The 17,244-nt window shown below is 36.5% G+C and overlaps 1 long non-coding RNA gene across 5 annotated transcripts in view; it reads right to left on the reverse strand.

Annotated features, from left to right (window-relative positions):
* Positions 1-1,011: 1,011 nt before the first annotated feature.
* Positions 1,012-17,244, reverse strand: part of LOC135301949 (uncharacterized) — a 29,643-nt gene continuing 13,410 nt past the window's right edge. For 3 of the 5 annotated variants that reach the window (XR_010363687.1, XR_010363685.1, XR_010363684.1), the window contains 2 exons: positions 2,809-2,949; positions 1,012-1,648 (listed from right to left, as the gene is read on the reverse strand). This is a non-coding gene — a long non-coding RNA (uncharacterized LOC135301949). Of the gene's footprint in view, positions 1,649-2,808; positions 2,950-3,929; positions 4,091-17,244 lie in introns of all 5 variants that reach the window. The other 2 variants (XR_010363693.1, XR_010363686.1) reach the window with 2 other exon arrangements.

The raw sequence follows: 17,244 nt of genomic DNA on the forward strand, positions 1-17,244 counted from the left end.
GATGACAGTCACAAGAGTAACTATAAATCAGTCACATGTTTACAGGTGACTGTGGTGCCTAGTTATTGAAGCAAGTTTAAAAACAAAAGGTATTAATAAAAGATGGGAGTTCCTCATGCAATCTTTCATCAGGACTTGAACCTGAACAAGAATGCTGACAATATTGAGACTAAAGGTTTTGTAAAAGTTACCAATGCTGAGTCTAAACCTGTTGTTTTGCTCTTGAAAGTAAAAATATAGAAAGGTTGGTACTTCAGGGATAACAACCACATTAATTTTAATATATAATTATTTCTATAATTACAAAAAATAGGTACCATAGAGAAAAGAATAAATCAAAAATATCAAAATAAATGTAAAGAGACATAAACAGTATGTGAAATGCTTCTAGAGGATCTCTAATTACCATCACTAAAGTATTTTGCCCTACTAAATCAGTATACAAACAATCTCTACTGGGGGGTCAGAAGGGGTAGTCTTGAGCATTTCCAAATGCTCAAAATGTTAAACAAGTACTGAACATCAGTGCTAAATATGAAATAATTTTGTGGTTAGCTACTATGCAAATGAAGAGAAAATTCAAGATCAATAATAATTTTTTAATAGATGCTGAAAAATGAGGATGAAATCTCATTGGGACGCAGAGTGAAATAACAAGGATAGGGGCTCAGGAGTTCTTACAATATTATTTTTTAAATCAATGGCAAGGTACACCTGGACTTCTCTGTTTGGGTAGTCATAATTTTTTGATCTTTCAGCTGCATTTACCAGATTGAAAAGACAGTAAAATGGAATTTGAGAGATGATATTGATGCTTAGTAGCTGTCGTTAAGAAGTACAACTCTTCAGAGTGAAGAGAGGGCAGAAGTCTCTCCTGACTTTAAGGACTAGCATATTATAATGAAGATTTTCCACACAATTAAAGATTTCTCTCTTCTACAGGGTCCACTGTAACCTTTTGGGGGAAAAAAAAAAAGGGAAAAAAAAAAAAAAGAAAAAAAAAGGTGTTGTTTTAAATCTTGAGAGGAAAGCTGTCATGCCACCTGCAGTTTTTATACCTGTGAGACTGTAATAACCAGCATAGGAAGCAAATGTTTAATCATCAAGCCATTGGTAGAATTAGCAGGTGAAAGACTTTGTTGAAGTGCCTGGAGAGTTCAAAGCCATGTTCTCAAGAGCTGTGTTTATTGAGCTGCAGAAGCTTTACATGTTATCACTGGATAAACAGGTGTCGAGGTTTTAAGCCCAGCTGGAGATGAAACACAGGCAGCAGATGCTTGCACAAACCCCTATGTTTTTCCCTCTCTCCAGTGGAATGTGGAGAGGAATTGAAGTAAAATTTGTGTGTTGATATAGGAATAGTTTAATAACTGAAAATAAAGTTCAGTACACTGATAACGGTAAACAATAATAATGATGATAATAAAAAGGAAGAAAAATCAAAACAAGTGATGCACAACACAATTGCTCACTACCCACTGACCAATGGCAGACCCCCCTTCCCAAACCCAGATCATCCATGCTTCTGGTAATTCCCCCAGTTTGTACACCAGGCATGAAGTTCCACGGTGCGGGGTCCATTTGGTCAATTCAGGTCTCGTGTCCCAGCTGTGCTCCTCCCAGCCTGGATTTTTTGCATTCCTCCTCACTAGCAGAGCATAGAGCAGAAAAGGTCCTTGACTTAGAATAAGCACAACTTACAGTGTGTTATTAATGTCTTTGTCATTCTAAATCCAAAACACAGCACTGTAGCTGCTAATGAGAAGTTAAATCTACCCTAGCTGAAGTCAGGACATCAGGAATTAAAAACTATTTGCTAACCATTTTCTGAAAATTAGTTACAAACTTTTTCAACTGTTTTTCAGGTTTCTCTCGGAAGCAGGATGGCTGCAGGGAGGTGGTAGGTACAACAACACATGCACCTGGAGGCAGCTATAAAAGAAAATTCACGTCCCTAGGAGAGATTGCTCTTAAATTAGTGCCAACTGCACTTGAAGTCATAATCATCTATGTATGTAATTCAGTGTGTACAAAACACATTATTGATTTCTCAGCTTATCTATCTTATAGATACTACTTCACTTTTTTGGATTTCAATACTCATCAAACTGAAGGATTTTTCCCCCGTAATACTGCATCCAAGATATTTATGTGTCTTTGGCTCTCCAGAGCCTAGGGCAAATTAAAGAAACATGAAGCTTTGAGATGCTTCAAGGACTGCATATACCTAAAGCATTGCTGTTCCTAGAATACCCACTTTAAGGGACTGTGTTGCTGAATTGTGATTTGCATATGAATACAGCCACAATTTGAAGGGGAAGCTCCTGACAGGGAAAAAAACCATGAAGAAGTAGTAATCAGCAATGACACTGCCTCCATTTAACTGTCCATAGTACAAAAGAGTTGTGGTATTTAAAATGAGCAGAACTCAGACTGTGTTTCTGTACCCTCACAGAATGTGGGTGTGGTAGAAGAGTTTCCAAAAGTTTAAGTATTTTCAAGTTTTAAGTTGTCCCTGGCTTTAAAATTAAATGACTGCTGGTTATTTTTCAGATATATATTGCTTTAAAGTTGTATGTTTCAAACTCAATTAAGAAGCTGTGTCATAAAAAATCCTATAAAAATTGCTGAGAAAACACATTTCATAAGAAGCTTAAGATATCTGGTGTGACAATATTCAATAGGCTGTTTTGGTTCTCTGATTTATGAAAGGCATTGTTCTTGCAACTCTCACTCTGAATGACGAAGTTTTGGGATTCAGCTAAATAATGTTCTCTTCTATCCTTACTCATTCAATGGAATAATTACCAGTATTAGGAGATTGGGTTGTTTATCATAGAGACTTTTTAAATCCACTTCATTATCCTCTCATGTTGTTCTACAACTCCCAAGTCCTGAATTGCATTAGTGCTCACTGATCATAAATCCTAGTGTCTGTCACAAGCAGCTCTGTTGAAGAAGAGGAGACAAAAAAAGATTAAGAAAGACAGAAGGGAACTACAGATACAAAACTTAATTTTATTGAAAATGATCAGCAAACTATTACCTAATTTACCTGATCTGAAGCCACCATCTGCATATCTAGCAGGCAAGTTGAATATCATTAAAACAGTAATTTCTAATATCATTAATAAGCAATGCTACTGACAAATTCAAACACAGGAAGTGCCCACTGGATATTAATCCTAACTAATTCCGACTTTCTCTGGGTCAATCCTGTGTATATCTTGCTTTTTCTGACTCCTTTCAGTTTATTTGATTACATATAAAGGTTCCTCACTTATGTAACAGGGTTTGGGATATTTCTTAAAATTTTAAAAGCATGTGCCAATAATTCTACTTTTTTTTTACACATCTCTCTCCCATCAAGGGCTGCAAGCCCCAGAGCTGCAAGTGTTGTCATCCAGAAGGAACAGCATAAGGAAGGAGGATTACCCTAGAATTCATTGTCCTCTTAAACCACATGATGTATTCAGAGAATTAAATTTTCAACAAGTCATTTACTGATAGCCACTCTGCCACCAGCTTAAGTTTCTTGTGGTTCCAGAGGCGTTTATAGGACAGGCCTTTGTTATGGAAAAATGCTATGTGGAAGCACTTCTGTTTGTCTTTCTCTGTCAAAGTTTGTTCTCACCAAACAAGGTCACAGTTAAATAAAATGCACACACACACACACCCCAAATTAATTTAATAACTTTGCTTTTCAGTTTTCACAGCAATTATGAAATAACAACAGCCCTCATCACAGGGGAGAGGTGATTAACTCAAGTGCATTCACTATTGATGCACTGCAAGTGTAAATGAATCCTGCAGCATTGCTGCAGGATTTTAGAGTAAGTTTCTCACTGCCCAGCTTTTTTGAGATTGTTATCATTTCTCTGAAGTGAATACTCTTTGGTGGAACATTTCTTGCAAAGGAATTTATTTACCATGCATGTGTAACAAGGTGGTATATGTTCCACCAGGAGGTAATATCATTAGCATTTTCCTTTCCGGAGATATCAGGTTTTCCTTTTCCTTTCTTCTTTTTCTTTTTTTTTCTCTCCCTTCTCTTCTTCTTCTGGAGGGCAGGAGGAATTGTAAGTAGTCACTAAAGGAACAGAGGTCCCATCTAATTCCAGGCTATATATCATTGGAGTTTTAGCTCAAACTATGCACTTGCTCAGGCAAAGCTAAAACACTTCTTGTCTTTTCTCAGCTTTACTCTAGTACAAATCACACATTTCATTCTTTCGGAAGTTACTGTGTATTTAATACCTATAATGCAGCAAATACATATATATATATATGTGCATTCACACACTTTTTAATATCTTCCCTAGTCTTCAGGCTTTCTGTCTCAAAGGGGTTAAATGCTGCTTTGTGAAACTTGGTACAGAGTCTCAAAGATCTAGCAATATGAAACAAGGAAATGATCTTTTGTGTTGAAAACTAATCTTTTTCTTTTCTTTTTTCATTTCTGACACCCCAAGTAGAATAATGCAGAATCAGCAGTACAGGCTCTATGAAAGGAAACATTTTACCTAGATCTTCAGGAGCTTTCATTTGCCTTATTAAAGATCATCTTCTCTGAATTCTATTTTTCTTTTCTCCTGAGTATCATTTTCCAACTCTGTGCTGCAGCTGTAACTTAACACAGGAGCTGGGGTCTCTTACAGAAAATCTTTCATGTTATATTCAAGACTATTCAGGGAGTTGAAGTAGGATCTTTTGCAGAAGGCAGAAGCCTGCTCTAGATTCCAGTGTTAACATTTTTCTTTTTACTTTTTATTTTCTATCACTTTTTATTGGTTTGGTAACCTGAATAACCTGAGGAATCAGACAAGTCAGCAGGAGTTAAGAAATTTATGGAAACTACCAAGCAGAGTGGCATTGACATGTTGTAAAAAGAGACATTAGGGGAGGGATAAAAAGGAAAACATAAGAAGGCCTCATTTGGATTACAGGATGTAATTAAAAGCAAGCAGATTAAATCACCTCACACCACCAGCTGAGTGTAAGAATTTGCTAAGTATCAGTAATTGAAGTTACATAGCACTGAGACCCATGGAATAATCTTGAGGTTCATGAAATGAAGCATATCCGGTAGGGTTTGTCAGGAAGCAATTCCTACTACAAGGAGTTGCTCTGTTGTATCATTCTGGAGCTGGACAGAAATTTACACTGTTTATTTCCATTATCTCTAAGTGGAGTGGAGGTGGTATTCTGCTTCGTGGAGAAGGGAAATGAAAATTATTTGTTTCATATTAAAAGTGATTCATGTAACCAATCTGGTACAGCACCATTCCAGTAGCTGAGACTTGCATCAAAGGTTTCATTGATTCCCTATTCTCCCCATCTCATCCAGTGACTGAACTCTGACGAACCATTTGTGATGAATATTAGTCACATTACTTAAGATGTCATTACAAAATATTCAGATGACAACAAAAGAAGCAGAAGAGTGGAGAATAATAGAAAGATTCTGCCCTAGTTAGAATCTGTGGATAGTCTACAAGTCACAGGACACTACTATCCAGAAGTGTGCTAACAAGACAAGCATGGATTTGGAGTCATTGAGTTCCTTGATCCCTTTCCTATTATCTCCAGTGGTCCTTCTTTATGGCTGAAAAGTCTGCCAAGTGACAATTACATTCTGAATTGCTGTCGTGTGAAGTGAGAACTGATCAGGCTTTATGCCATCTATAAACAGGCTATGCAGTCCTCTTGGTGAAATTTCTCTTTGCTTACACAAGGTCAGGTGCAAAAGGTGCCATTTGATCACCCTGCTCCTGCTGTGCGAGACATCCACCAGCGAATGGAGAGGAAACTGCTGCAGTGCTACCAATTATTAAGCACTAATAGAGAGTCCACTTGATTAGAAGTAAAACTCCTTCATTGCACATAAACCATTCCAGTTTACGGAGGGGTTTTTTGGTTCCATCTTTCAACCTGATTTTTCTAATGGTATAATACAAATGAGAACTCTGACTGCTCCATGACAGTTACCTTCTTTCCCAATCACCTCCCTGGCCTGACCTTGACCTATAGATAGACTTTAGCATTTAATGATAATGTGGTTTGTGGTAGCAGTAACCGCAGAACAGGATCTTCCCAGTGGCTTCAAGCCAGAGTGTTACTCAGTAGCTAATGGTTGGAATGGAATGATAACAGATATGGGTGAAAAAATCTGAGATTTTGCATTTCTGTTAGTTTGAAATAAGAAGAAAAATCTACACAAGAAGTGTCTTCAATCTTGCGAAGTGTTTGCGATTCTGCAAGGTGTTCCTTTGAAAAGTTACAATAAAGTGTATTCAAATGCTTCATCCATGGATCTCATCATTAATGGTTAAGTTGTGTAAATATGGAAAAAAATCTACCTAGAAAAGATTCAGTCATAAGTTCTAACTTTTCCTATCACCATTTTATCACAAGAAACCGTTTATGCAAAGTGAGGAGTCAAATTCTGCTTAGGAACAAAAATCTACTACAGTGAATTGGGTCATAGAAGCTAAAACTAAGAACAAACCTTGACTTCTTCATAAAACTGTCTTCTAGAAAGCCAATAAACAAAATCAGTACTCATTTATCATCAAAATACACCCTTTAGTCATCATATTAGGTTCAATAATTTCCCAGGTAGGAGATATCATAAGGTCCACCTACACTGGATCATTTTAACCATACAAGCACTCATTGTTGATATGGTGGTGACATCTGATACTTCTGGTGGAAGAATTTAGCAATCCTATTTCCACAGTTGAATTTATGACTTGTTCATCATTCTCTGACAATATATTTTCTTTATTATGTAGCAGTAGTACATACAGATGATCCCAGTATAGACCTCAGTGAGGCAAATTTAGTCCATCAGTGTTTTAATACACCAAAATCATTGGGGTCAAAACATGAGGCAAATGCTTATAACAATTGTCTCCACTCTCATGGTCCTGAAAATTTTACAGTTCTTAAACTGCTATTGCCCCTTGCAGCAAAACACAAAATGCTCAGTCCAGCACATGATGGCATCATCCTTTTACAGTAGAGTTGCCTGCCCAGTGTGAAGCTTCCCATTTCATAACTGGCATACTAGTTCAAAACAAGATTAATTCCCCTTAGTGATATATAACTACACTAATTTTTAACTGTAAAATATTTTGAATTTATTTGTTAAGTACTGACATAATGGTAAAAAGTTAAATTACCTCCAGGACATTAAAAAAGACTTTGATTAAATATTTTTGAAGGATCTTAATATGCTATAAAGTTGTTCTTAGGCATTTTCTTTACCCATTATGCAAATATGTCAACTCATCAATAATTCAAAATAGGCAATACATTAATAATTAGGATCCCCCATTACAAAACTGACCTTTAATTGAATTCTATAGAAAGAGACTGTGAAAAATTACCCTCTTGATTTATGCCAGGAATAAAGGTTAAAAAGCGTTTTCCTAGCAGATCTAATTTTTATCATTATTGCTTAAGCAGAAACATTGAGATAAGTATTTCTTTCCCAGTTGAAACTGGTTTTTTGGAAAGGCTCCTTCTAGAAAATAAATATTAAAATGTATTTATTTATGCAGAGTTTAGTAAGATGTGTCACTGGACAAGTGACACAACAATCATAGGGACTTCAACAGCTTGAAGTCAACCTTTTCCCTTCACTTCTCTATGCCACATGACCCGTAGGCTTCATGATTATATAATTCTTCACGCCTAACTAATTCTTCTTCATAATTCTTCTTGTTAAATTCGTCATAATATTTAAAGGTAAAAACATTAACTGACTGTATAAAAGAGTGATTACTTCCAGTCAGAGGGAAACTGACAAGTAGACATACTGGTACAATGCGGCAAGGACACCACTGCTCTGATTATTTTGCTCAGTCCTTCCTAAAAATCCACGTCTGCAGTGTAATGGTAGCTATGCAGACACATAACTTTCTTGTAAAGTTTGATCAAAAACATGATTGAGAATTATTAGAATGCCGTTAAGGAAATGGAAAAAGGATAAGGAAATTGTCTAGGAACACATCAGAGATTGTCCCAATAGGACTAAAAGAACTTTTTATCTATTTAAGAGAGTAATAATAAGCTTGGAAAAAATCTTTTATACATCCTTTTTGCAGACAAAGTACATCAAGTCTAAATGCATATAGAGGGCTTTTGCCTGAAAGCTGTCATATATATTACAAGTTTAGACTCCCTATTTTATTTCAGAGATCTGAAGTCCAATAAAGACTTGAATGTCCCAGCAGAAATGGTTTCACATTGGCTGGTAAATCAAGAGCACTATTTCGTGCTGTAGTACACAGCCAAATCAATTATTGCTGTACAAGGTACTACACTGGTACAATGCCCTTTAAAAAATGCTAATTTTGAGAATTATAAATGTATCAAATGAATAGACATAATCAATTTGAACAGTTAAAGCAGCATTGTCACAGACATATGCATTGAATATAATTAAAAGACCACAGCCCCACTATTCATAAAAGGGATAACAACCACCAAATACCCTGTTAACTCCCGTTTATGGTACACACAGCCAGAATTGGAAACCATTTAGCTTTTGGCTAACTACAAACCCTTATCAATACCCACTCTTGTTATTTTTTTCAAGTCCTCAATCTGGATATACAACAAACTACCCTAGCCATGACCATGCTGATCAGTAGCTTCAAAGACCTTTTGTTAGTCTTGCATACAAAATGTGACAGAATCACACAGCTGCATTTTCCTAGTGAGAAGTCAAAACCAACTAGGACAACACAGTGTTCAGTTCAACCCAGAAGCAGTTACATACAACAATAAAATTAATACCACTAGAATTTATCAGATCCCACAAAAGGGCTGGCACTCCTGGACTCACCTGCAGCCAAATGCTGCTGTGAGGGCTAATTCTGGGCTTGCCTGAAGGGCTGCTAAATTCATTCTTGCAGTAAAATATACATTATATGGACTTAAACTGTCCATTGCCTGAGTAGCATTACAGCCAGAAGAGTTCCCATTATGGTGGAACTGAGCTACAACTAATGTTATGAAAGGGACCAGCAGCTGCTTCATTAATGGACACAGCATGAAACTTCCTGCAGAGGGTTTAACAACATCACACTCCCAACCACACCAGAAGAGCTGGAAAGGGCGTTGCATATGCAATGACCAAGTTGTTCTCGGGTTTTAGCACACACATTGCAGCCTAGTCTGGTTTGGGTACATCAGTCTCTGTATGGTTGTAGAATGTGGAGGACCTTTTACTTCTTAAACCAAGGGCACACATGCTATGCTCCTAACAACCACCATGTTTGTTGTGATTTTTTTAAATTTCCATAAGTGGAACAAATGGCAAAGCAGAGTCACAATGTTTCACCCCTTCAAATTCTTCATTTTATTGGCTGTCTGCTTAGCCTTAGGATAAAGTTTATAGGTGGGACTCCTCCATCACTCAGCCTGGAGCACTTCCACTTCCCAGTGAAACCCCAGATGAGACACCTAAGTGCCAGGATTCACATCAGGGACTTCCCTCCTGCAGCTAAATTCTGTGACAAGGAACTCAAACAATTAGCAAAAAGCACTTCAGCACAAATTTTTCTTTCCACTATTTCTACTCTTCACCATAATTAAGAAAATTTTTATTCATATATATGTTCAAATAAATGTATAAAATACTCTGTTCCAGCCTGGAAACTGGAAAGTGCATTTTCACATCTATGTTATTACTTCCTGGCAGAACTCCTTAAGCTTTTGGTCTGCTACTGTGGGAATATACACTCACTCGCACACAGTATTTTCAAGGGTAAATTTCTGAAATTGTAGTATGACATCAAATATTTCACTGCATTCTAAGACATCAGACCAAGATTTTTTTTGACCATAACAAAACTTATTCTTATTTTTTGGGGTCTCTGCCACCACATAAGTTGTAGCAGAACTATAATGTATCCCGCTCCCCACAAGTGCAAGTTCTTTGAGATGTCAGGGGAAAGACAGCATTAGAGTAATTGATTTATTTCATGGATTGGAAGAGTTTTTTCAATATATTTTGATTTTTCTCTAGCAATTCACCCTTTCTACTTGATTGTACCTGTACCAGTTACAAGTGGCAAACACCACTTAAAAGGAAAGGAGGAGGTGTGGGGGAGGGCTGTAATTGTCATTATTCTGCTCTTTTGCCATCTGCTCCATCTATGGAAGAAAAAACCCTTTTATTTCATTATAAAAAAGGTTGCAGAAGTGCAATTGATTTTGTTAAGAAGCAAGGACTCATTAATGTTCTAAAGACTGGAATTGTGCTCATTCCCTCAGACTCCCTAGATAACAAAGAAATAAAATTTTACCCAGCAATTCCTCCACCAGCAAAATTACTTGTAACTAAAGTAGATCATCCTTTAGAAAGATTTCAAACTGAGTTGAAGTGCTTACCCAATGAAGACTTTTCTATTACTCCTGGAAACTTAATCCATTGCTTATTTCCATTTTTTTAGAGAAATATTTTACTAGCAGATTGATAAATATCTATATGTATATTTCTTCAATAGATATAATTACCATATTAAGTATTTGTTTGTATTTTTAAAATGGGAAATGGAAAATTAAGTGTGTCATCAAAATTTCATAAGCAACATGGAAAAATGAAGCAATAAAATGCTGTCAATATTGGATTGCGTCTCTATATTGAAGTACAGAATATTATTTTAGTGGGATTAGAGGTCCAGCCATTACTACCTTACTGCCTCTTATAAAAAAGTGGGGTAGCAAGGCTTTTTGGTGGGGCTTTGGTTTAGTTTCTTTGGTTTATTTGCAGATACTTGCACTTGGACCACACCCACTGTGGTCCTTTTCCAACATTACCCATTTTGTGGTTCTGTGATTCTGCAGTAAGGTTTAAAATTTTCCCTCAAGATATTTGACCAATAAATAAAATAAGTCTTTCTCCCACAAAACAAAACAAAACAACAAAAAAACAAAAAAAAAAAAAAAAAAAAAAAACCAAAAAAAACCCACCAAAAAATTGTTTCAGCCTGTGAATACAGTATTTCATTGCCCTTAAATGTATTAGTCTTTTGAACAGAACCATTTTCACTATGTACCATAACACTCCCAGCCTCTCTCCACTATTTAAAATAATGTATTTGAAATTTTAGAACTGAGAACAATTTCTGGGTCTTGTGTGTGAAATTTTTGAAATGTTAGAACTGCAAAAAATTTCTGGGCTGTGTCTGTGACATGTGGAGAAGGGAAGGATGGGAGCAAGGAGGGAAGGAGAGGTGAATAGGCAGAAAGAAGATGCCTCAACTCTGCAGCGTTTGAGCACTCACTCTCCAGCTCTAATGCTCCCTGTGTTACTGACCAGCTTAGGAATTGTAACTACACCCGCCTGGGAGCTTCTAGTTCCTTTTGTTAGACAGGTGATGCGACATCATGCACACTGAAAGCAGGGATGGAAGCGTGAACAAATCCAGGGACAATGAAGGGTCAACATAATTAACTGAAATGAGAAATATGATCAGAAAATAAAAGCCATACTTGAAATCTTTGCACTGATACTCAGTGCAGCATTTAATTTCAAGTGTTATACAGTCAGAATACTCTGCATTTTTTCCAAGAATGTTTACCTTCACTTGTAAAATGCTGTCATATCTCAAGATCAAACTAGGGAAATAGGTCATACAACAACACTAGCAATTCTTGTGGAACATTTTCCAGTGCTACTGTTGCCTGTTTTAAGATTACTGTCTGTTCAGAGCTGTTGCACTGTAGAGATGACATTTTGTAAAACTGCTTCATAATCCTGTTAAATACAAACAAGTAGAAGACCAGAAAATTAACTGGTCAATTTAGAATGGGTGGTTGAAATGAAAAAAATAAAGCAAAGATTAAAATGAAAACTAACTAAAGCAATTTTCAGTACTTTAACAACACTGAGACAGAAACTTCTCTTAATGTGACTCAAATAAATTGTAGAAATAGTTTTATTTTTAGCCAGCAAATGTGGCTGGTCACAAAAACATGTATTAATGGAATGTCTTCTAGATATAGGACAACATGTTTTGAGAACCAAACCCAGAAAACTAGCACTGATTGAGCTGAAATGGGTCTTTCAGAAAACAGTTTACAATGCTTCTGTCTCTCTGCATCCATGACACTGCAGTTCCAGGCAGAGGAAAAACACAACTTTGACAATCTTTAGTGGCAGATATTACATGACATGACCCAGGTCAGATGCAGAGCCAGTATCCCTTGCACCAGAAGATCCCAGCAGATGCCTCTAGTTTCTCTTACACATCTGGAAAAGCAGCTAGCTGTCTCTGAAGGGGCAATGTGTCAACCAATTATTTTTTCCTGTGCCTTCTGGGATACATGTCATTGATACTAAAATAATAGAGTAGGATGAACACAGGAGATATATTTCATCTCCAGATGGTGCTCTGTGTAGAAATCTGAATTTTTATGTTTTGTCAACTATTTCTAATATCCTTTCACAAAATAATTTGAGCCCATGACTAGTGAAAACTAATTCTTCCCTACCTCTATTCTTCACAAAAGTGCCAAATAGGTTATTCTTCCCAAAGGCTGGCATGGGTTATTATTCCCATTGTGCTTTGTGTTCATTATAAAACATCTGAAATATAATTGAAAGTCTTTTTAGGGGAAACAATTTTGTTCTGGTAACAAACTTTTTCTAAAACATGAAGAGGAGTCCAAGGGAAGCTTTCAGCTAAGGAGCATTAGAAGCATTACAGAAACATCTAAGAACCTTGCAGGTATGGAAAAAGCAGAGATACTAGGGACCACACTAGGACCATGGCAGCTGTGTGATTAATTACTCATAAAGGCTGAAAAGGCAGGAGTGGATGAAGACTACAACTGAGAGAGAAGAAGCTAAAATACTCAAACCTGGTGGGGAACCGAATAACACAATTCTGCACGAAGTTACACTCATGCCTCACTGCGCTCAGTGCTCAATTCCAACACTGCTGGGGTTTTTATTGTTGTAGCTTTTATTCCCCACTCTAATTATAATGAATAAGGTAATGATTAATACCGCAAAGCAGACTGATATTCAGTTCTGACACAACATCAGCATGTGGGTCCCTAAATCTGTCAGTGAGTGGCATAGTAAAATACAAGAGATCAAATAGACTGAAATAACAAGGATAAATTAAAACTTTATAAATTGAATCAAAAGCAAAACCTGTGATACCACACAGATTTATTACACTGTGCTTTTGAACTGTTAACTTGTAAAGCCTTCTCATGGCTGTTCTCAGGTTTAGAGGAGGTTAATCAAAATGACTGGGGACCTTTCTGTATATGCTGCAGGCTCTCTGTTTCATTGTATGCATTTCACAGGATATTGCTAAGTAACAGTTCAGGAACTACTACTCTGTTTGGAGTCAGAAGTCTCTTTTTGATAGAGGTTATGTAAGACTTTGCAAACCCAAGACTTAATACACCCAAAGATGCGAGTCCCATTGCAAAAATACTAATTTCTTTTACTAATAATTTTATAATTCATTGAATTAATTTTATCTCTCCTCCCCAAATGGACATAGATTTCTCATGTTTTCCCATTCCTTCCAAGAACGTTTGCCTGGATGCTAATGAGCAACTCTATCTCTTCTATTCTTGGTTTACTAGAGTGGTCCTTGAATAAAAGTCTCCTTCAGGCTGGGCAATTCTGTAACAGTATTATAAAAAAAAAACAGTGGTTATTTCCATCTCTTCAGAATATGTCTCAACCTAAACTAAAGCAAAATATCACACCTGTTGCAGACAGCTATGAGCTATGAAGATGTATGTTAAGAAAACTAATGAAGCTACATCTAGAAGTCTGAAAATCACATCTCAGCAAACACCTTTAAAATCTTGCATTTTTATTGTAATTTCACAGAATTGACTCCTCACTGAAATCTTAAAGGAGCCAGTAGAGATAGATAATTATGGCTCTTCACTACCATAATAAAACCTCTGTACTATGCTTATTGAAAAAAAGATTGAAAAGCCTTTGAAAATACCATTAAACCCTCAGAAAGTAGGAACAACTAGAATATAACCTCAACTATGAACTCATGCCCCAGTATTTCAGACTGGGCTTTGCACATCAGTCTTTTGTTGAAAGAGTTCTTTCTGAAATACCATGGAGAGAGTAAAGAAGTGACTCTTGAAAATCAGCAAGCACTCTCAAAATGTTTTGCTCACTTTGTCATGCACCCCACCTATTTTAATGTCTTTAAACATGCTGTGAAATGCAGTCTGTCACATGTCACATTTAAGTCTCAGACAAAACCCAGCATCCCTGTTTGTCCAGTGCCCCAGAACAACAACCTAGCCCTCAGTACCAGGGTTACAGAAATAGCAAAACCCTTTTAAAATATCACTCTTCCTCCAGGTCCAGAGTGTCCTTCAACTTCTCAAGCTATACATTTCCACAATCAGCATGTCCTGCAGCTATTACTTTGGTATTCTTTTATGTTATCACCATTTTAAAGTATTTTTGAGTAATACAGCAGTTTTTAAGACGCATATATCATTTCAATGGTTTGTGGCAAGGGAGTCAGGAACTGCTGTAAGTCCTGGGAAAAATGATATGGATATTCCTCTCCACTGCCTTCCAACGCACATACATTCTGTCCCACCCCCTAGACCCTTCAGCCACCATCCCAGGCACAAAGTAGACTGGCTGGATCTCACCAGGGAAACTGTCTGGGCCATTGTGGCAACAGTAGGCCCTGCAGTTCACTCTTCCCTGCTGGCTATGGATACCGCTCCTCTTCTAGCGGTGAGGATGGCTGTATCCATACAACACCCTCTGGGAAAAATAAACCAAAAGCTTTGTTTACAGAGCATTAGACACCAGCAAAGGCTCCCTGCATTTCCTCAGCAGCAAAGAAAGGTGGGCCACTGGCCACACAACACTCAGGCAAGAAATTTTCATAAGGGTTTATGCATCTGTGATCAAAAAGCACCATAAAACTGATGCATGGGGTAACAAAAATGTTACTAGTTATAATCAAACTTAGATGTTCAAGCAATCTGTGATTTTATAAGTTATCAGCAAGGGGCTTGTCCTGCTTCTGCACTACTTGCAGTCATAGGAATTTCCTCTGCAGTCGTTAGTGGTCCAATATGTGGGCAATAGAATATGTTTCCTAACTGCAGAACTCTTCTGACCTACCCTGAGGCTGTTTTTCAGGAATGGGTCATTTGTGACTACATGAGCTGGCACTGGCCATCTGTTATTGCTGTACATCATTCTAGGTCTTTTCTTTAAACACAGTATCAATTTGTTAACTGAGAAGAAATTTTGTGAGAGGAGGACATCTAGTGATGTGATATATATTTACATGCACAGATGAGCTGGAGCACCAGTGAGTTACAGAGGATGATAGAAGTTTTTAGTGTGCAAGTATGCAGCTGACAGGGCTAGAAAATAGTAGACCTGGGGATTTAACAGGACAGAATCCAAAACAACCAAACATCCAAAATAATAGCGACAGAAATTCTACCACATAATTCTGAAATCAAACTTTGTGAAATCAAATGTTGCAAAGACTTAGTGATATTGCCATATTTCTCACCATTAATGATCTCATCTCCAAATTTGGATTTATACTGTCACTAATCACAGACTCATGCAGAATGACCCTTAAAATAATGATACTCTTAGCAACAACTCCCATTGCACTTCAAAGATGCTCAGCAGCAGCTCTGAAATATAATGATTCTTTTAAATTCTTTTCTTAAACACTTTTTAAAATTCTCCCAAAACCAATAATTATAACATCTCAAACTGATAAAAATCAAAGCTGTTATTCTGCATTGTAACTTGCTTAAACTATGTTTCATCAGTAAAGCACAAGAAATTCAAAACTATAGACAGACAAATACAGTATCAATCATAATAGTCATCACTAGTATCTGCTATTAAATTTAATATTACTTGGGGAAAACATGCTGTATAACATCAATATAAAACAAGTATCTGTATCTAATGCATGCAACACCATTCACATCTGCATTTATACAATTTCCAAACACAACACCAAAATATCCCTTTTCACATTTTTCAGAATAAAACAAACCATTATGGTAAAATAATAGAAAATTAAGTAAAAGAGACAGGTAATGATTTTCAAGGGAAAATATGTTCTCAAATATGTTTGTTAAATAAGAACCAATATCTCTTTAAAGCCATAGAAAAACTTGAAAAGGATAAATGTTTGTTTTTTGCTGTTTTTGTTGTTTGTTGTTGTCTTGTTTTTTCAGACCTAAAACTAGTTGCACCAGTAAATTTATAGATACATATTGAACAGGCTAGTTTTCCTACTGTACTGTAAGGGTATGACTAGCATGTCTCATAACATTCTCTTTGATACAGAAGGATACAGAAATATTATCTTTGAAAGATATTGCCAAAAATGAACTTGCATTTTGAAGAAAAACAGAGTTGTTCATGGAGATTGCTCCCTTCAGTGAGATGTATAACAAAGAAAACACCCACAGATGCGATGGCTTCTGATTTCAGTTCTTGTACATATATACATGGAAAAATTCCTCCATAATTCATATTGTGAGAATTCCAGAAATAAATTATGTCACAGGGTACATCCAGAAGGATTAAAATATTTGTGCAAATCATATTAATTAATCATATCCCTTTGGGGTAATCCAACAGTTTGTACTAGTATTTGAAATTGGTTTTTTTAATAAGAATAGTTTATATTGGCAAGCCCTATACAGTACAAACACTATAAAACAAGATATTGATGGAATTTATCAGAAGTAATAAAAAGTGGCATCAAGACAAGAATTTACCTGCTATTTACTTTGATAGTTAGCTGATTATTTCTATAGCTACAAACATCCATGAAAGATAATTTTCAGTATTTCAGTGCCAGCTTAACCCTACTGAGAAGTAAGACATGCTGGGAGCACTGCTTCAGTCCTCTTCATAAGAACCATAAGCTAGAGAAATAATCCTCAGGTTTTTTCCAACCTCTTCGAAAATTTGAGTGAAATTACTGTGGTTTTTATGCAAATAATTCTATATTGCCTGATGGAGCTATGGAAAGTTCTTTCATTTATCAAACTAGGAAAAAACCCGCAAACACACAAAAAAACTTTATTCATTTCACTTATTTCTCTTGCTTCCTTTATTTCAATTATTTACACAATTCAGACATCTTTCTTTAAGGATCTGAAGGTGCTGACCCAGAACTGGGAGTAGAGGATTTGAGGGAAGGCAAGCCCTAGCAGGGC

This window comes from Passer domesticus, chromosome 1, assembly GCF_036417665.1.
Source record: "Passer domesticus isolate bPasDom1 chromosome 1, bPasDom1.hap1, whole genome shotgun sequence".
In the NCBI taxonomy this organism is placed as follows: domain Eukaryota; kingdom Metazoa; phylum Chordata; class Aves; order Passeriformes; family Passeridae; genus Passer; species Passer domesticus.